The sequence below is a fragment of the Globicephala melas genome, chromosome 1, assembly GCF_963455315.2.
Source record: "Globicephala melas chromosome 1, mGloMel1.2, whole genome shotgun sequence".
Taxonomy (NCBI): domain Eukaryota; kingdom Metazoa; phylum Chordata; class Mammalia; order Artiodactyla; family Delphinidae; genus Globicephala; species Globicephala melas.
This window is the reverse complement of record NC_083314.1, coordinates 109252844-109273572: the sequence shown is the minus strand read 5'-3', so window position 1 is coordinate 109273572 and position 20729 is coordinate 109252844. Positions and strand designations below refer to the sequence as shown.

The 20729-nt window shown below is 45.2% G+C and overlaps 1 protein-coding gene across 7 annotated transcripts in view; it reads left to right on the top strand.

Moving 5' to 3' along the window:
• The first annotated feature begins 2392 nt into the window (after positions 1–2392).
• Positions 2393–20729, top strand: part of LRRC8D (leucine rich repeat containing 8 VRAC subunit D) — a 120356-nt gene continuing 102019 nt past the window's right edge. For 2 of the 7 annotated variants that reach the window (XM_030868612.3, XM_030868613.3), the window contains exon 1: positions 2393–2684. The gene's annotated coding sequence lies outside the window, so the exon portion shown is untranslated. Of the gene's footprint in view, positions 2685–2880; positions 3127–3386; positions 3563–14804; positions 14826–20729 lie in introns of those variants that run through there. The other 5 variants (XM_030868616.3, XM_030868615.3, XM_030868614.3 and 2 more) reach the window with 4 other exon arrangements.

The following is a 20729-nucleotide window of genomic DNA, read 5'->3' as shown; positions in this document are numbered from 1 at the left end:
CTGGACGCGCAGACTCAGCGGCCATGGCTCACGGGCCCAGCCGCTCCGCGGCATGTGGGATCCTCCCAGACCGGGCCATGAACCCGCGTCCCCTGCATCGGCAGGCAGACTCTCAACCACTGCACCACCAGGGGACCCCCTTTTTACTACTTTTCTTATTATCAAAGTAATAGGTGCTCAACATAAAAGCAATTCAAACATACAAAAATTTGTAATGGAAAGCAAACGGCCCTAGTAATCCCACATCCAGAGATAACCACTGTTAACTGCTTGTTATATATGCTTCCAGATTTCCTCTAAGCATACATTTTATAACATGTGTATTTTTGACAAAATATGCAAATAAAATGGGATCATACTATTCATATTGTTCGGCAACTTGCTTTTTTCATTTACAGATTTTGGACATTCTTTCATGTTAGTACAAATAGGTCTCTTATTTTTATAAAACAAGTTAAATTTGCTTAACCAGTTCCCTACTGGGATTTTGTTATTAGACTTATACACCGTTATATGTTTCCTCTGTTATAAACAATGTTGTAATAAACATACCTGTACTTATATTTTTCTACATGTGTGTAAATATTTCTGAAATACATAATTTTTGCACACATATGTCCAAAGTATAAATTCCTAGATGTGGAATTGCCTGGTCAAAAGAACCTCACATATTAATTTCATCCCAAATTGCTAAATTGTCCTCCAAAGGGATTTACCCAATTTGCATTCATTTATAAGAATATGTACCTCTTTCTCTACATTTGACTGTTTTCTGAGTATTACTTTTTTCTTTTCTCAAGTTATCCCACTCCGGAAATCACATTTCTCTCAAATCTAGAATCATAGTTTAAAACTCAGGGAAGATCAAAACACAGAACAGTGTTTTTACTAACAGCAAAACATTCCAAATTAATTATAGTAGTGAGGTGTTTTCAATCCAAACATCACACCACTAGACGTTAACAGTTTGAAAACAGCACTAACCTCCCAGATCAGCGAATCTGGTACTGTAATTAGATCACCTGCCGCAGCTCCTGCCTACACACCTCCTTGGCTGGGTGTGTGGAATAGGAGAGGCTGCTGGCACAAGGGAGAGGGCAGGGAAAGTGAGAAAGCAAGAGGATGTCAAAAGGGCTCGAAATCTAGTGTCATCTTGTGAGTAGTCTAGGACTGTCCCGTGAGTGTGTCCTCGACCTCTGTTCATACTCCTCCTCAGTGCTGCTCTACTTTACTTCCAGTGCCTGAGGAACAAGTGCTCACTCTCCAAGGGTCAGTCCTACCCCCTTCTCTCTGAAGTCTTTCCTGAAACCCTAGAAAACCACTCTCTTTACTGCCTCATTAAATCTGAACTCACACTTTCCTGAGTACCTGTAACATTTTGTGCAGCACGCTTATGAGCAACATTTAGATGCTTAGTAAATGCTGACTGAACATTCACTGACATGGAGAGATCTTGGGAGAAGAGAGATGAGATTTCCCATTGTTCACAGAAACGGGTGGATTCAGATGAAAGGAGATATTGAAGTACTGGGCTGGAACCATTTGTCATGTTAAAAACCAACAATTCCAAACATCCCTCCTGACGTTATTTCTCGACCCCTACGTTTCCCCAACCACGAAAAAGACTGCAAATATTCTTTGATCTTACCACAAAAACAAGAGGGAAAACTATCATGTTGGGAAACACTTCTTAGCGGAGGACAACCTTTCGTCTGCCTGCTTCAGATACAAGACATTTTTGGCATAAAAGAATGGGGGGGGGGGAAAGAGTAGACTCAGAATAAAACAAGAACTGACTCTCTCGTTGTATGTTTAATAGCAGACACTGAACAAATGAGGGTGGGACGCTATTCGTGCTAAGATAAAGTTGTGTGTGCCCCAAATCCTAGGAAAGCACGTTCACCGTAGGGCTGGAAGCCGCCGAAACGACTTTCACTCAAATTTCCCCCCACCATTTCACCGCATCCCCCACCCCACCCCCGTCTTACTATCAGAGCTTGAGTTGACAGGATAGCCCCAGGGGGGATGAAGCTTCCTGAGGTGGCCTCGCGCCCGCCTGGCGACACTGGCCGTCGGGCCCCGCGCCCTGTCCAGGGGGGCGTTTTACAGCTGAGCGATGGGGCGACTGCGAGCTACGGCGGCTACCCCTCCCCGCCGGCTGCACCTGCGCGCAGTCCAGCAGCCTCCCGCCGCCAGCGTCAGACCCCGGGCCACCGAACTCGCCACGCCGCCCCTCCGGCCAGCACGCCCGGCGGCGGAAGCGCCCCGACCTCCGGCAGACGCGGGAGAGCCGGCGGGGGAGAGAGCTCGCCATCACATGGAGGCCCGAGCCCGCCCCATTGGCTGCGGCCGAGCCAGTCGCGGCGCTCGCTGGCTGCGGTTGGCCCCGGAGCTGCAGCGCCTGCACGGGCCCGGAGTCCATGTTACGCTTTGTTTAATTCCCCCCGCTACAGAGTCATGTGCTGCTGCTCTCGTCGCCGCCGCTGCCGCCGCCCGTGGTGCCCCGGCTCCTCCGCCGCGCTTCGAGGTGGCAGCCGCGGGCGGGGCCGCGAAAGCAGGGTCCTGGGCGCCGCGCGCCTCCGCCGCCCCGGCACGTCCGGGAGCAGCCACCGCACGCCGCAGGTGATGCCGCCACCTCCCGCCTCCGCCTAAGCCGGGGCTAGGCGGCCAAGCTGCCCCCCAAGGTTGGTGCGCGCCTCTCCGGGGCAGGGGCTGGGGGCTACGCCGGTGGGAGCCGTGCCGGAGCCGACGCGCGCCACCCCGGCGCCGGCGACCTGCCCCGCGGCGCCGCGGCCCGAGAGGAGGCTGCGGCTGGGACCTCGCTGCCGGGGGGCCAGGAGCCCGGGGACGGGGGAGGCAGGCGGGGCCGGGCGCCCGCCTCGGCCCGCTGGGGCCCGAAGATCGTTCTGCTTTCGGCAGTTTGAGCGGCGGGCGCCGCGGCAGCCGAGTGGGCCCCGCGAGAGCACAGTGCCTGCGACCGCCTCCCTTCGGCTCCCCCCACGCGCGCTCCCTTCTCTCGCCTCCCTCCGCCCCATCGGAAGGGCGGGGAGACCCGGTTACGGCTCCACTGATTCTTCCCGGAGGTGGGTGTTTGGTGTCTGGCCTCGCTGGCTCACTGCCCAGAAGGTGAGCCCTTCAACTTCTCCAGAAACGCTTCCCCTCCGCCTCCTTCCCGCGCCGGGTGGGCTGGGCTGGGAAGTGAGGGCTCGCCCCGCCCTCAGCGCGAGAGGGAGGGAGCCGGGGGCCCGCAGGTGCACCCAGCCCGCCCCGGGCCATCTCCGGGTTGGGTACCGGTATAATCCGCTTCTAGCTTGTTTGGAAGCGTGGGCACTTGGGAGCCGGACTTCTGCTCAAATCCCGTTCAGTGGCTTGGAAAGGAGGAGGCTTGGGGGTGGTTGCTCAGGGAATCATCACCTCCGCTTACTGGAGGGTTGATAGGGGCCTTCCTCTTTCTCTCCCCTTCATTTGGGGTATCCCTTATGGATAAAGAGATGAGTTTTTTTGGTTTCTTACAAAGCCAGCCACGGTAAAGAAGAGCTGCCGCAGGTCGAGGGGAGGAGAGGTAGGTTCCTGCTGGAGAGGGAGAGGAGGGGTATGCGGCCCCATTTGGATACGCAGTTGGGGGTGTATGTGGCAGAAGGTGGGGACGTAGGGTTTCAGAAAAGAAATAGTGCAAAGGTGAGAGTGTGGGAGCACTCAGGAGGCGCAGGGGATGGGGAATGGGTATCGGGGAGTCTTTAGCCGACTGTGGGGCCCAACTTGAGCCACTTGGACTCCTATGTGGCTCTTTCTGTTTTGCAGATTTCCTCCTTTCCTTCTCCTTGACTTTGAAAAAAATATTTCGTGTTGGGCAAGGAAAGCTTTGAGGACGTGTTTTGAGAGATTCAGGAGTAAAGAGAGAGCTGACTTATGGAAACTTTCCTTAGCAGCTTTGATAATAAAATGCTAGACAGGCTGCATTTATTGAGCACCTATTATGTGTTCTGTGCCAGACGTTGGAAGAGTCTGGGCAGGCAGGGAATTCCCGTCTGCAGTACTGGTTAGGGCTGTTTACTTCATAAGCAACCGAAGGGCGCTTCCAAGTGCCAAGAATGACAGTGATTCAGACCTTCCCCGCCAGAGCTTCTGGGGCCTCCGCATGGTACAGACCTGTGGGCAGAACCCTGCACCATTCCCAGTAAATGGGGTCTTCAGGCAGCATTTATTTTTACAGCCCATTAATACTGACCAGACACCTCCCATCAGCTAGGACATGGTGAGAGTTGTCTCTTTTCCTGTATTCGACATCAAGTGACTAAAACCCTGTTAAAATACAAGAACAAGATAGGAAAGATCCTGGGATGAAAATTAGGTAAACTAGGGTTCCGGCGAAGTTGTTGGTCTCTATAGGTTAGTAAGGGAGCCTCCCATGAAATGATTAGGTAATCCACAGAGCTGGGGAAAAAGCAATCCAGAATCTTAAATCGGCATGGTTTATTTATATATTTGAACATTTTATCTTAGATTTGTCTCATTTTTATTGAGGGTGTGTGAGTGTGTACTTTGTTGATTAAAACCTAACACATTACAAGGTTGGAGAGGAAACTGTCCTTACATGACCCAGCCCTCCAGTCTCTTCATGACCATGTGGAATGGTGTATGATGCAACAGTTAAAGTATTGAGCCATATTTGTATCCTTTTCTTTCTGCCAAGGTTTACAGAATTTAAAAAACTTGGTCAAAGCTTGACCTTTTTTTTCTTAATTTTTATATTGAGCAGAACTTTTTTTGATTAATTTTTTTTAAAGTGTGCTGTGTTTGTAAGGTCCCAATAGCTGAATTATTTTGGTAGCTGTATTTTGGAGATCGGACTTGGTTCAGTCTCAGTACTGTAGGTGAATTGGTACTAGCTATGAAAAAGTCAAAGTTTTGTCAAAACTGTGCTCATGATTACATATGTACTTGAAATGGCAGTTGGTAAGGGATTTCACATATTTTTCATGTATCATTGGAGCTGATGTTGACATTCTGAGAAATGCCAGCCAATATTTATTAAGTACCAGCAAGAAGCAGAGAACCAGAGTGGGTGCTGTGATGCCTTAACCAGGAAGAAGAGGATTCTTGTACGTACGAATAGAGGGCAAGTAAGACCGCCCACGTGAGGACACCACCAGAAGCAAGGGATTGCATTTGTCTAGGAGGCCAAGGAATACCGAGACGAAAGGGTGATTGGAGCCAGCCGGGAGTGCTGTGTGTGTTGGGGAAGAGGGAAGGAGCACGTATTAGGGGAGGCGTTGAGGTGTGTCATGGGTCAAAAATAGGTTTGCCTGGCTGGAGCAGAGAACATGAAGGGAGGTAGAGGGGATCTAGTTAGTGGAAAACTTGAACCACAAGTCAGTGGTGTTAATCATTTGCCTCAAGAGTGGGTCTCCACAGGGGGTGACTTTGCCTCCCAGCAGACATTTGGGAATAATCTGGGCACGGTTTTATTTTTGCTTGTCCTAGCTAGGAGGCAGGTGCTACTGACATCTAGTGAGTAGAGGCCATGGAGCCTGCTAAACATCCTGCAATGTGCAGGGTATCCCCCATGACAAAGAATTATCCCTTCTGAAACGTCAGCAGTGCCATGGTTGAGGAACCCTGCCTAGACAGGGGAGGTAAAGGCTGCTGTGAAGTCAAGTTACATCTCAGAATAGGCCTCGAAGGAGGTGGTTTTGACATGGGAGGAAGGATGTTGAGGTTGGGAAGCCAATCTAGGAGACTTGTGCTATGCTTAGGCCAGAAGTGGTTAGGATCTGGGCAAATTCTAATCAGAGAAAAAGGCATTTTTGAGAGATCGTGGCAGATGAGCTAGCAGGGCAGTATAATATTGGGTAAGTGGAGAATCACAGAATTGAAATTGGTATTTTAGAGAAGTCTTGGTCCAACTTCTTTACTTTAGTAATTTCTTATACTTGTGAGGCACCACAAGTATAAGACTTGTTTAAACACCACCAGGAACAGGGACCTCTGTACTTATGAAGACATGTCATCATATCTTTGGACTGTGTGTATGATTATTATTTGAGCTGAAGACTGCCTCCCCGAAACTTTGTTCTGTTGATTCTTGTCCTCTGGAACTACTCACTTCCCCAGGACAGCCCATCGAATGGGCAAAGACAGAATGACGTCCCCCTCCTGGCCCTCCAGCTGACTAACTTCTCTCAAAGCAAAATAGTCCCAATTCTTTTCACAGTCCTGCATGGGACATGGTTTCTGTCTTCTCAGTTTGTCCACATCTCTCATGGAAAGTTATGGCGAACTGGAATTGAACATGGTAACTGAGACCTGATCTGGTTCACAAAGAGTACAGTAGGACAGCTATTTCCTGAGACCAAGGCACAAGCATCTACTTTCTGCAGCTTAAGCTTACAAAACTGCCCATCACAGACTCATGTACAGGATTCTGGACAGTCAGAACTCCCAGATATTTGTTGTATGAACTGCTGCATCCTGTATTCATCATGCAGATTTGGGTGTGTGTGTGTGTGTGTGAAGTTGAATGGACGTGTTTTTGGTTTGTTTTTGTCCCTGTTCAGTTCTATCCTATTTATTTTGGTCCAGTCTTCAGGCCTTTCGGGATTTTAAAATCTTAGTTCTGCCTCGTAATCACATGAGAGAGGAGTGGAGGACGACTTTGTCAAAAGCTTTGTAGTCACTGATGTTAGTACTTCATGAAACCCAGTACTTTGTTTGGCACTGCTGGTCCTGTTTGAGAGCTGGGCGTGCTGGGTGATGGAGGTGAATTCCGGGGGTTGATTAGCCCCAAGTTTAGGGGCGTCTGAGAAATTTGTGTTCGTGGCCAAGCTACACTGAGTTAGGCTCTTGCTAATGTTTGCACCTGAGGTGCCCTTTCGAAATTATTTCAGGCTGTTGCAAGCTTCTGAAATCGGTACTCCTCTGGGGTCTTTGTAATTCTGTTTAGACATCTGGAAGAGCATTGCTAATGTTCTGTGCAAATCTGAAGCTTGCCAAATCCGAGTTGCTTTTGAAATTTGTGAAGAGGTAAACTGGGTAATAACTGGTATTGGCAGAAACCATGGATGAAGTTTGTTCCCACTCAGGCTAAGTGTTTTTTTTCTTCTTTTCTTTTGCTAGTGTGCCTGAAATACTTCATTAGTGAGAGCTTTGCATCTGGGGAAGGTGGGGGGTGTTGGGCATTAGAGATAGGCCTTTCTCCCAGTACTAAGCTTTAGCTTGTGGGTGGTGTAATATCGCACTTAGCAGATTTCACGTGTCTTCACTGAGAAGACATTAGGAAATGACCATTCTTGGATGTCTTTTGAAGCGGACAGGTCAGAAGTCCTAGGTAACTTAGTGCCAAGTTCTCCAAATGTTCTAGATCTATCCAGCAAACTAGATTTAAATAAATTACTTGATTCAGGTGGTTGCCATCCAACAGCGTAGAGAGTGCTAGAACAAAATTCCAGATCTCATAGCCAAAATGTGTAACCTCTTTGTTAGGAACGTCCATTGTGCCCCAGTTCGTTGCAGGTGTGTTGCCTGTCCAGATGGTACAGTCTGCTTGCTCTCACTTCTGTGCTAGCCCACATGGGAAACCTGTCTGTATCCTCTGGAGATGAAGGATATTCCTATGAGAAGAAGGGATTTTTGTGAATTTATGAGATTTCTTGAGGGGGGAAATATTTGAAAACCCTTGGAGACTGTCCTTTTACATTTTCAAAGGCTATATCAAAGTTGAAGTCACCTTGGGATTGAGGATTCAGTGTATCATTTTTGAGTAGGAGGAGAGAATTTTACAGATGGCAGTGATCAATGTTTGAATTAGATAGATGAGGAAATTGAGGCCTGTGGAGCTGATGTAGTGACAGAGCAGGCATTAGAATCCACCTCCCTTAAAGACCACAAATTAAATCTAAGGCTAAAGACATCTCTGCTTGGAGGTGTGTAAACAGTGGGGTCCCTTAGGTCTTACTTACATAATTGATCCAAAAGAAGGAGTACCCAGTGGAATTTCTAGGTTTACAGATGACAGTAAGCTCTTCTGAATTATGAAATAGCTAACCAACGGGGATTTACTCCAGGCAAACTGTGCTGGGATATGTTAGTCATCAGAAGATTTGCAGGTGAGTTTCTTTGTGGGCAAATGTGAAGTCAGGTATTAAGGAGGGAATTATGGAGCTGTCACAGGATGATGTTTTGGTGGGAAAATCCAGGAAAGGGCTTTGAAAATACTTGCACAGTGTTGTCCCAGCTTGTTGTTGCAGATTAAAAAGGACAGGAAATACTAAGCTTCATCAAAAGATTTTGGCAACAAAACAGAAAACACAGTCTTAATTGAGTTTCTACCGTGCTTTGTTCAAAGCATGGGCACCTGACTTTAGGCAAGACACCAGAGCTGGAGTGAGCAACGTAACGGTACCTAGAAAGGGTAGACAGTCCTGCCAGAATGGAAGCTCCATGAGGACAGAGCCTTGCCCATCTGCTTTTATGATGTAAATATTAGAGTTTCTAGTATCTGGAAGAAGACAGCTGGGAGGAGATGTCTCTGAAGCCCATGAAACCACTAGATTAGGGACAAAGGAAACCTGGATTGTTTCCCTAATCCTAGCAAACCTGAATGTGCTGTTTCAATCGCCTGCTTCCTTGTCTGCCTGCTCCAGTACTCTGTCAGTGTGGTGAAGGCAGGGATGTATCTGTCTTGTGCTCCACTGATTTCCTAGGGCCCCACACGTGGCAGGCCCTGCATTGGTATTTGACACCTGAAGGAATGCATGAAGAGGTGCATTCCTTAAAGCTTTATAAGATATAAATTCAGGATTAACGCAAAAAAAAAAATAGGGTACCAGTTTTACTTAGCCCTGGCTGGCATCACAATCAGCCTGGGGAAGGTTTTAAAGTTACATGAGCGCAGACCTTTCCCCATACCTATTGAGTCAGAGTCTCTGGGAGTGGAGTTTCATTTTGAAAAGAGCCCTCTTCACTCCCAAGTGGTTCTGGTGTGCAGCCAAGACTGAGAACCACCATCTTGCATAGTTGTACAGAAAGGCTGGTATTGACTGGAGAAACCTTCAGAAAGTTGAAACATTTGTGGCTGACAGGCCCACAATTGGTAGTTAAGACGAGGAGCTCTAAGGATACATCTGTGTCCTTGGAAGATGATGACCAAGACAGCAGATGTCCACTGTGTGGCCCTTGGTGCCTCCATGAGATGCTGTGTCCTGGATTGGATGGCATGAGGGGCTCAACCTGCAGTCCGTTCTTGAGCAGTTGTTTCCAGAGTGGATCCGTAGTGACAGTTACACCGGCCTATGGAAAAATAAGAATAAAGACTGCAGCAGGCTTTTCGTGTTTAATTTTAGTATTAAGTTTGTTCAATTTAAAGGATTTTTTTTTTTAATCTTGGGATCTCTTATTTTGAGGGGTTAATTTTTTTTTTCCTTTTATAGAAGGATGGTGATGGTTTGCTTTTGGTATCATTTCTTGGTCACCTAAAACCTGGTAGTTTTATAACAGTCTTCTTTTGAAATTTTACTAGTCTGTGGTATCAATCAAAAGTCTGGGAATTACTACTTCCCTGAGGTGTTCAGGATGTCCATGTCCTCCTCTTGACACCTGCTATTGGGGAAGGATCACACATATCGATGTTAGATTCTATTATGAACATTTTTTTAAAATTAATTAATTAATTTATTTATTTTTGGCTGTGTTGGGTCTTTGTTGTGGTGTGCGGGCTTCTCATTGCGGTGGCTTCTCCTGTTGCGGAGCATGGCCTCTAGGCGCGTGGGCTTCAGTAGTTGTGGCACGCGGGCTCAGTAGTTGTGGCTCGCGGGCTCTAGAGCGCAGGCCCAGTAGTTGTGGCGCACTGGCTTAGTTGCTCTGCAGCATGTGGGATCTTCCTGGACCAGGACTCAAACCCGTGTCCCCTGCATTGGCAAGCGGATTCTTAACCACCGCACCACCAGGGAAATCCCATGAACATTTAATTCCTTAAAAAACCTTTTACTTTCCTTCTCTGCTTGCTGGTAATAGGAGCTTTGCCAGAGAAGGTTTCACTTCCCCAGCAACCCATAAATCCCATTGCTAAATCTCAGCATCAAAAGATCACCAGTACTGCAATGAATTCTACAAAGCAGGGAGAAGGAAGGAAGTGCAAGGCAGCCGTTCTCTCTGAAGGCTGTCAGCCACCAGGAAGCTGCCTCTGCAGAGCTCACTCAGTGGAGACGGGACAGATTCATGCCCATCACACTGGGAATGAAGTGCCGTCTGTCAAATTCTCTTGTTCCCAAGCCAGTTCTGAGAATTATTTGAATATTAAAAGTCTTTGGAAAATGACCCCCATGATTCTTGCAATGGCACCCTACTGAAATAAGCTTTTAAAATTAGTTTATTATCAGATATAACTAGTGTTTTTTTTAAAACTGAACTGGTCAAGAAGTAATTGAGCGATTTATGGAATACCCATAGCTAATAACAATAATCATTTCTTAGGCATTTACAGATTGTCCAGACCTATGCCCTGGAATTTACATGCATTCTCATTTAATCTACAAAACAATCCTGAGTGGAAGGTGGACTTATTCCCACTTTAGAGATGAGGTAACTGAGGCTTGAGAGGTTATGTGATTTGCAAAAAAAAAATCACAAAGAAGTGGTGGAGGTGGAATTTGAAGCTAGTTTTGTTTATTTCAAAACTCATTCTCTTAATGTACTGCACTCTTCTCGTTTATCTTAGATTTCTTTGTATTCATTTTATAATATTATTAATATTTCTTTTAAAGAAAGAGAATCTAATTTTGATGTGTAAAGAGACCTTACAGCTTGTCTAGTTCATGCTCCTCATTTACGGACCAGATCTGAAGCGTGGGTACACAGCTGAGGAGAGCTATAGGGGCACCCAGCTCTGCAGGCTTCCAGGCCAGAGCTCTCATCAGCGCACAGTGGTTTTAGAAAACGTCAACCTGTCGGTAAAACCACTTGAGTGAAAGTTGATTCTAGAATTGAGAGGGTAATGTAAAATCACTTATTTTGGTGCTTTTTCTAGCCCTATTCTCTTTTATCATCAATATTGGTGATAGAATGCCACTTGTAATAGCACGCACTGAGTGCCCTCCTCCTAATTAGATCTGACCCTACAACACTACTGTACATAAGTATATAAAGATGTAGCTAATATTTGTTAAGGTGTTTTATCCCAATGTTTGCTGAATAAATGCTATCACAAATATATGCAGTTAAAGACAAGTAATCATTACCCATATCCTCTGAGTTAATGATGATGAATCAAGAAATATCCATATATCTATGTGATATGTAGTCTGTCTTGTTCATAGATTGATTATGCTCCAATATAATTATTTCAGTGGAGTGAATTCACTCTGTTAGAGTTTCTACTTTAATGGTTCTATTGTTCATATTAACATTTAGCCAGTAACCAAGTACAAATTGGGAAATGGTCTGCAGTGTTACACAGCTTGCACAAATGAATCCCCTTCCTACACACACGCACGCACATGCACGCACGTACGCATGCACACACACCCAGAGGCTTTCTCTTTCAACTTAGTTCTTTTCTAGTATTTCTCTATTATGGGACATTTTCCTTTTTGTTTAGTTCTAAGTTCTTTTCTTTATGAATTATTTGTACCTGGAAAATTCTGTACGAAGCAGAAACTTTATAATTACATCTGTAATTTGTGCTCTAACCAGAGAGAGTTAGATGCTAGCTGTGGTCTCAGGCATATCCCAAACACTGCCCGAAGCGGGCCTCACATGGGATAATTTATGACAGCTGGTACTCAACCTCAGGGTAGGGTGATCAGGAGGGAGTGGGGGGTGAACCTGGGCTGAACCAGCAACTGCAGGTCCTGTCTAAAAGGGGCCTGTTGAGCAGATCTGTTCAGCAGCCAACTGTTGCCATATGGGAATGTGGGCCAGTCTTGACAGATCTTCTGATTTTTTCACTGTAAGCCAGAAATCTGGATTACTTAAAAATCTCCTGATTTTAAAAGATTGGCTAACACGACGTTTTAAAAAGAACTTCCTGCAGACCAAACAAAATAGCTTTGTGGGCTGGATACAGCCTGTGAGCTTAGGCCCTTAGAGATAGATAGCCCTTTAGTGGCCAGGTAAATGGAAGCATATGATTTAAATAAAAGCATAATACACTTTTAAAAAGTGGAAACAAAGCAAAATGATGTCATCGTTTTATGTACCACACACACACGCACGCACACACACACACAAAACACACACACAACACACACACCCATACAGAAAGCAGAACAAAACAAACCCAAATCCCCATACTTGTAATGGTAACAATTTCTGCCCTTTAAATTTGGTTTGTTACATCCAGAGTGGTTACATTTGAAGGGGTTGTCCTGCCTGAGGAGTGACAGACTCAGAGAGAAATACGCGGAGTATGGGAATGCAGCAGGTAGGAGAAGATACGGGGGCGGGGGTGGGGGGGAGGCAGGTGGGCCCCTTGGTAGAGAACAAAGGGTCAGAGCCGCTTGGAGGGCAAGAAGGATCGTCCCCCCCAGAAGATAGGTGAAGAGGAATACTCCGTTATATCTTAACATTGATTTGGGGGTTATAGGGAGGAGAGGGAGATGAAAGAGGAGTCCTTACATGAGAAGGGAACATTGTGATGTGATAAATATTCAGAAATAGCGCAGAAGCTCTGGTTGGGCAGAGGGCTGTTGTTTTGCCGTTCCTAGTGTGCACGTCCACTTGTGTGGTGGCTTCTTGAAAAGGAGAATTGGAGTGAAAAGGAAAAGAAAGGATTTAGGTCAGGAGAATATAGAGTGAGGAAAGGAAGAGGCGACGACAGGACAGCTGGCGTCACAAAGTAAACCAGGAAAGCTGAAAACGTTTCCACGGTACAGACAAGCACTCTTCCCCCACCCCGTAAACCACGGCATTGTCTGAGCGGCGATAGCCCCGCCGCTCCCGGATGGCTCTGGACTCCAGCTTGTTTGGCTTGCGGGGGGCTGGTGTGCTCAGTGCCACTGGTGTAGCCCCCATGGTCCCTTCGTGTGAAGTCAGTGGCCGCAGGGCTGCACCTGCCCCGCCAGGCACGCTGATTGGAGGTCAGTGCAGGCTGAGTTTTAGCCCCTCTTCCTGGCTGGGTGCCCCCGGGCAGGCCATGACCCCAGACCTGTGTTGTGACCCTTCCTTCTAGTGCTCCTGTCTTTAGTTTTATCTGCTGTCCTGGGGAAAATCCTTCCATTGTTTAAGTCTAATCTGTTGTTGTACCTACGCCCTCTCCGAAGGAGAGGAGAGGTGATACTCTAGCAGCTCTGTTACTAGCTGAGTCTAGACTTTTAGCCTGAGAGGGGATTTTTAAAACCATTTTTCTCTTAATCATCCCAGGGGTAGCACATTGTTCTTGGAATTCCAGCATTTTCTGGGAAATAAACCTTTTGATTCATCAGCAGGTTTTACCCCAGTCCTTAGGATTGCCGTCCCTCTGTGACCTGAACCATGTCTTTCTCAGCGGGTATAACTTTAAATTTTTAACGCTTTGGTTGTTTTCAGAATATAAAGCAAATTTTACAGATGTTCCCCTACGTTAGTTAGTTCAATGCTATAAGTTCTTCGTTTTGTTTTATTTAGTTTCTCAGCGTGGAAGCCCCTTTGTAGTATGGAGAGAATGGGTACAGATTTACTTGCACTGTTGCTGGGAAGGAGGAAGATTCTTCGAATTCCACTGTTTGTTCTTCTGGGGACTCTAGTCCACAGATGGAAATCCTGGAAGATCCTATCAGGAAGTGAAATTTGTAAATAATCGTTGTGCTGGTTTGGGGCGTTATGGATTAACAAATTGTGCAAGAAGTCTTCTTCAGCCTTCTAAAATACACTTGAAAAAGAACACAATTGTAGAGAGTAATCTATTCTGGAAATAATAATAGGAAACACTTGCGTAGTACTTACACATGCCTGGCACTGCTTGGAGCACTTTATATGTATTAGGTCATGTGTTCCTCACAACAGCCCATTTGTAGCAGAGAACAACAAGGCCCAGTTGCCCTGTCTGGCTGTACTTCCCCATCTCTGTGAGCAGCCAGGGGACTCAAGGCCACAGAGCTGGAAGCGACAGAGCTGTGATTGGAACCCAGGCAGTCATGGCTTCAGAATCTGTGCTTTTGAGGACTGCGTTATGGCCTCTTGTACTCTTCTCACGACAAGGATTGCACATAGGCTGTACAAACTTTTTTTGCTTTCCATATCACCTCAGCTTTAAACTCAGGAGCAGGGTTTGATTTTAAAAAAAAGAAAATTATACTCCTTCCCTAATACCTCCTCCCCAAACCACATGAACAAACAGAATTGTCAGGAGACAGTTTCTGTCTAGGAACAGAAACTAAAGGGTCTTCCTGGAACACTGTCCTAAGATACCAGACTGATCATTCTAAGGGCTGCAGGTGGGGCCTCCTTGCTGTGACAGCCCTCACTCTTGGCACCAGATTTGTTTCTAAGAGGACAGAAACTCTTACCTTTACAACTAGTGGATTTGGTGAGCTTCTGAGAAAGTTTTAAAAATTGCTTTTCACACTTCATAAAAGTCCGTGGGAAGGGCCAAGGACTTGGAGCTTAGATGACTTGAGTTTAGTCCTGGCACTCTTCTGATCGCTACTGACTGTGTGGCCTTGGACTTCCCGACTTGGGTTTCATCTCCTGTAATTGGTGGAGGGGGTGGGGTGATAACGGCAATAGGATTGGTTTGGTGAGGATAAGAAGCTATCACATAGGACGATGTTTTATTGACAACAATGGCCGTGTGTGTTAGGCAGCTGGGGACCCGCGTGCGCTCTGTGAGCCTCGGGAGTCTTTCCCGTTGGGTGAGTGGTGAGCTGGAGGCTTGGGAATTGGTGGGAAGGTTTGCGTTGATCTGAGCTTCTTTCCTTTCCTGTTCTCTCCTTACCTGTGGTACAGTGTGGATGATAATGTGGGTGTCCGCTCAGTTTCTGGCCCAAACTCCTTTTCCTTGGTGCCCCCTCCTGCTTTGGGCTCGCCTCCAGTTTGCCTACAAAGTGCTGTTTGTTGTGAGGGTGAAGCGGGCAATTCTCTGGGCAGTGCAGTTACTGTAGTTCAAAGCAGAAAGCCAAGCTGGAGGAGGAGGGACAGACAGGGCTTGTTCTTTAGAATTTTGTACATTGATTTTTGAAGGATTTTTGAAGGAAAGATGACTTCTCAATAGAAATATTATGAAATGCCCTTCATAACAGAACAAAATCGGGCAAGGAGAAAGGGCTTTAAGAAATCACTGCTTATTACTTTGAAAGCAAATGCTTTTGTTTGTTTGTTTTTGAGTGGAGGCAAATACTTCTGGAACTCTTACTATGTCTGCAATGCATTCTGGTAGGATAGGAAGCAAAAATTGATAAATGATATTTACAACAGCTGTCATTTTGGTGCATTTTAGGGGGTCCGCATTGGGCCACTTTTCCTGTTTTATCCTCAAATTAGTCATGAAGGTAGGAATCATTTTGTGTGTGTCCCATTTCAAAGATTATAAAATTGAGGCTCATAGTATTTAAATAACCTACCAAGGGTTACAGTGCTAGTAAGTAACCGGAAGAGCTAAACTTTGAGCCTAGGTCTGTCTCTCATTCACAGTATGAAAAATGAGTGTGTTACATGCCCCTGCTTTCAGGGGGAGACCACCACCTACGCAGTTTGGTGTAATTCAGCTCAGCACGCGGTATATGCTGTAATTCCTGCATGAGCTAATTTTTTTGAACATTTGTTGAGAGGAAGGAGAGACTGATTTTGATTGGAAAGATCAGAGAAGGTTTCACGGAGAAAAATAACTTGAGCAGCGCTGAGGGAACATTGGGGCAGCAAGTGCCCAAGACATAAAAGAAGCGTGTGATGTGTTCTGGGAATGGCGCTGTGACAGAGTGAGGGATGTGGGAGGGAAGGAGGGCAGAAAAGTAGTTTGGGAACAGATCACAGAGGGTCTCAAGTGTCCTGCTAAGGAATTTAGACTCCATTCCATTGCCTTTGAAGGTTATTCCATTAAACGTTCTTAAGAAGGGGAATCATTTAGTCTCTGATGTGACTGATTCTGGTGGCAGTGTCTAGAAAGGAGTAGAACGTGTGCAGCAAAGGTTCCCCAACCAGACTGCAGCATAGGGTCACCTGGGAGTCCTTAAACATACAGATTCTGGGAACACCCCATGCCCACCAGCAGCACCCACCCACCCCCTGCCCCAGACATTCTGTTTAAAAGCCTGCAGGTGATTCTGAGTGCAGTCAGATAAGGGAGTAGGGCCTGTAGACATTCTGAGGCCAATTGTGAGTTTGCCATCGTGTGGATGATTTATAAACCATAGGAGGCGGCCAGGAATCAAACCTTGGGGAAGATCTGTCTATTTAGGTTTCATCGTTTGCTTATTATTCCGTATAGATATTAAATAATCTCAGAGCACCATCATTTTCACATAAATTTTCCCATTCATCTACAATAGAATGCACTATGGCTCTAAACTTTATGCCTTTGTGCTAAGTCCCCTACCCTGCCCCACCGGCTTTTTTTGTTTGTTTATTTCGAAGGAAATGGAACATGCAGCATTTCCTTCAGTCAATCTCTCATCAGCTGTGGAGTCCACTGCCTGGGGCATGGTGGCTACACAGCTAATAGTTCAGCTCTTCAGTCTCTTAGGAGTTGAGTGGTATGATGCTCACTTGTACATTTCCTGGGACCTAGCATGAAGTTAGGCCTTTTTTTTTTTTCTTCCAAATGTTGCAGACCCCTCCTGCTTCCATTTCTTGAGTTCTAAATCAACGACTGACTTTTAAAGTATAAATTTTGCTGGGAGAGCAAACAGTTCTACCAAGGGAGAAGCAAATTCTCAACATTAAAAAAAATTAGAAATTATAATTTATGCTTAAAAAAATAATGTTAGTCCAAGTTTTTGCTCTCTTCTCTCTTCCTTCTCCGCTGTTCTTTATCCTGCCGTATGTTTACAAACCATTCTCATGACCTTCTGCCTGAGCAGCATATTTGTAGTGGGGCCAGATTATACATACACCACTGACTTTTTCATCTGACCTCTAAATTCAGCCTTTGAGCCCCTTCATTTCTTTGAGTTTTGCTAACAAAGTCTTCTTGTTGAAAGGAATATTATTTCCCGTGGAACTTTACTGATGGTGTGTGGAATAATAGGATCATGCTTTTTGAAGTTCAGACCGAAGGTCCTAAAATCTTAAACATATCCAGTTTGCTATTGCTTACTTTACCTTTAGTTCAGTCTTGGCATTTCAGGTCTAGAGGCGGTTACTACCCAATGGGCATCCTCAGCCCCTCCCTGAAAATTAAAGGGAGAACAGAAATGAAACCAAACTTCCTGTTTTTCCTCACCTCTCTGTTAATTTAACTAAGTCATTTGGCTTGCCCTCATTTGCCCTTTTCACCCCTCCCAGATTAACGTTATGTGCAAATTTGATTATAACAGTGTGAATAATTTCTAAGTTACTTGAATACAGATTGAATACTGTTCCTTGTGGTTCTTTTCTTCATCACACTGGTAGATGTATCCAGTGTTTTTCTTTCCAGCCTGCTTAACTCCTGTGTGGTTCTTGTAGCCACGTAAGTTTCAGTTGATTTGGCCATCCTGATTGTATGGGGCACTATCAAATGCTTTGTCAAGATCAAAGCACGTGGAGTTCAGTGCATTCCCTTCCCTTGCTAATTCAGTTGTGCTGGAGGCGGGCAATCCTGGAGCCTTGCAATCCAGGATTCTGGTCAAGGTAAGGAAGCAGCCCTTCTTCCTGAGTTGGCTGTTCGGCAGATATCTTTTCCTTTCTTTTAAATATTCATTTATTCAGCAACATGTAGCAGGCACTGCATCCCTGACCGTGTACAACCAGTGGTTCCATTCTTGCTGTAGAAAGGAAAACCCCTGACCTTTCACTTCTCTCCTTCTGCCTTAGCATGGGACTATTCCCCGTGAACTTTCATGCTGGAGAAAGCAAGCCCAAGCCAATGGTACCCCATTGGTAGTAAAATGTGTTGGTTAAAAGTAGATTCTGTGGCCAGCCAGGCTGCCCAAGTTCTGGTATTTGCTAGTAGTATTACTTTAGGCAAATTACTTAATAGCTCTTGTCTGTTTCCTGGTCTGTAATATGGAAGTAATGGTAGTTCTTGCTTCATAGAGTTGTCCAGAATAATTGAGTCAATACATGTAAAGTGGTTGGAATTTGTTTAGCTAGGTTTAGTTTAAAAATTGATGAATAATCTTTCAAAAGTTTATAATAACGTTTCTGGGTTTTCCAGGCACTTTGTTTCTTTCATGCTATTTGCCTTAGTCACTCCACTGCAGGCAAAGGAAAGGAGATGAAGATCAAACTGTCCAGCTTTGCCACCTTAAATTATTTGTAAATTGCTTTTCTTCTTGAAGATTCCGTTATAATAGGTGGTTGAGAATTGATATACTCAGTAGACAATATGACTTATTCCCTATCAACTCTTATATTGCTACTTCCCAGTGTGTAATTGTAGATATTTATATATTTAAAAAATCTTTTTAAGAACATTATTTTCTTAGTAATAAACATTCTATTTATTGGACCTGTTAAATCATTTTAAGTTGTTGGGTTTTTAATGTATTATTTTTAAACGGATGCCCAAAGAGAATTTTTAAATTTTTTTTTAATAAGGGGCAGAAATACCCACTACAGACAATGAACAGACAAAACACGCCTTCCAAAGAAAAATGTCTTATAGGACAGTGTTTAGTCTACACCATACACATCATGATCAACAGTCAGTAAATAACCCAAGGCTGTTCATGTTAGCAGTCTGTGCCAGGAACAGTTTGAATACTCTTAACTTATGTACAAGTATTTGCATTTAGTCAAGCCTATATGGTTTCCTGCTAATCTTTCATATTTATGTTCACTGAATCACAGTACATCAGCCATCATGGCTCACTTTACATGTATATTTGCATACTAACTGAAGAATGAGAGGGGAAACTTGGAAAAAATGTATTAAGATTTTGTCCATTGGGACTTCCCTGGTGGTGCAGTGGTTAAGAATCTGTCTGCCAATGCAGGGGACACGGGTTCGAGCCCTGGTCCAGGAAGATCCCACACACAGTGGAGCAACGGTAAGTCCATGTGCCACAAGTACTGAGCCTGTGCTCTAGAGCCCGCGAGCCACAACTGAGCCGTGGCGCCACAACTGCTGACGCCCACGCGCCCTAGAGCCCGTGCTCCACAACAAGAGAAGCCACGGCAGTGAGAAGCCCGTGCACCACAAGGAAGAGTAGCCTCCGCTCACTGCAACTAGAGAAAAGCCCGCGTGCAACAACAAAGACCCAACTCAGACCAAAAAAAAAAAAAAAAAGATTTTGTCCATCACAGTTTGATCGACCTGTGGATCTGTCTTATTTATTATTTTATTAAATACTTTTCAGCTGCAACCTAAGATCATGTTTAACCTAATCTATATTGACATATTGCTAAGAATCAGTTGGCCCGTTGGAAAATGCATGTTTATAGTTTACTCTTTCAAACAACTTGGGAAGTTGATGAAATCACGTGATATAGTTGAGAGAGATTCTTCTGAGTAAAAGATGTGTAGCACAGAATAATAAATCCACAGCCAAAATGCACCTACTCATTTCTTCTCAATCCAGAGGAAGAACAGACCCAGGGTGAATTTTAGCTCCATTACCTACTGCTTTGAGAACACCACCTATGAGCTCCACTTCTAGCATAGTGGTAATGAGACCTCCTTGCAAAGGCAGTTCTGAGAATCCAGTGAGGCAGGGCATGTGTGAGTCCTATGTAAATGTTACTAATTCTGCTCAAGATGTGTGTGCTTTGAAGCACTGAGCTCAGGGACATACCAGCTCACGCCTGTAGCCACCCAAGCCTGTGTTTCTGACGTGTAGCTGGGTCTTCCAAGTAATGCTGCAGGTGTTCTGAGTAGTGTTTTCCTTCTCAACTTGCTTGAAACCAGGAGACTCTTGTGCCTAGGAGGGAGCCTAAACCACCTCGCAGGCAGACTTTTTTAAAAAGGTGATTTGCATCCCCTTGCTACATTTTTGCCATGGGAAATGACACTCTGGCTCCTTGAAAATGGCTAATAACCGTCCGTGGGTAAATGCCAATCAAGCCAGCCAGTTGGCTCTGAAGACATTTTCCTTGAAAGCCACGGCCCAGGTTTTGTAGAGGCCGGGAGATGAGTGTGAGTGCCAGAGACCTCCTTCACAGAAAAGCCTGTTGCATGTGCTACCCTGGAAGTGAAGACAGAGACAGGGATGCCGCTGTGAAGGCTGCTATTACAGAGAGACAGCCTCTTAGGTAACCAGATGGCTTGTTGTCATTTTTCTTTTTTTGTTTGCAGAAAATCCAGCTGTAATAATGGCCAAGATTCCTCACACAGACAAATCGTGTGGCAGACATTTTTAATCACCAAAGTAAGGTCTTTCTCTTTTAAGATGAAGAAAGATAAGGAGCATCGTTTTGGGATATGAGTTTATCATCTCTTTCTCCACACCCATTAGTCCTCAGGAAAGCTATCTTTTGTCACTTAATTTGGAGCCGCTAAAATGGCTTTCACACTTTGCTGTCTTGGTCCATGGACTGTGGTACTTAGGGAGTGGAGACTTGCAAAATTAACCTCCAGTATTCTTCCAAAATCAGTTTTATTTTTTGTGGAGTCAGTTGTGCCTACCTGGGAGCTTTTTTTTCTCTTTTTATGAGGTTGTTATTTTAATATTTTTTTCTGC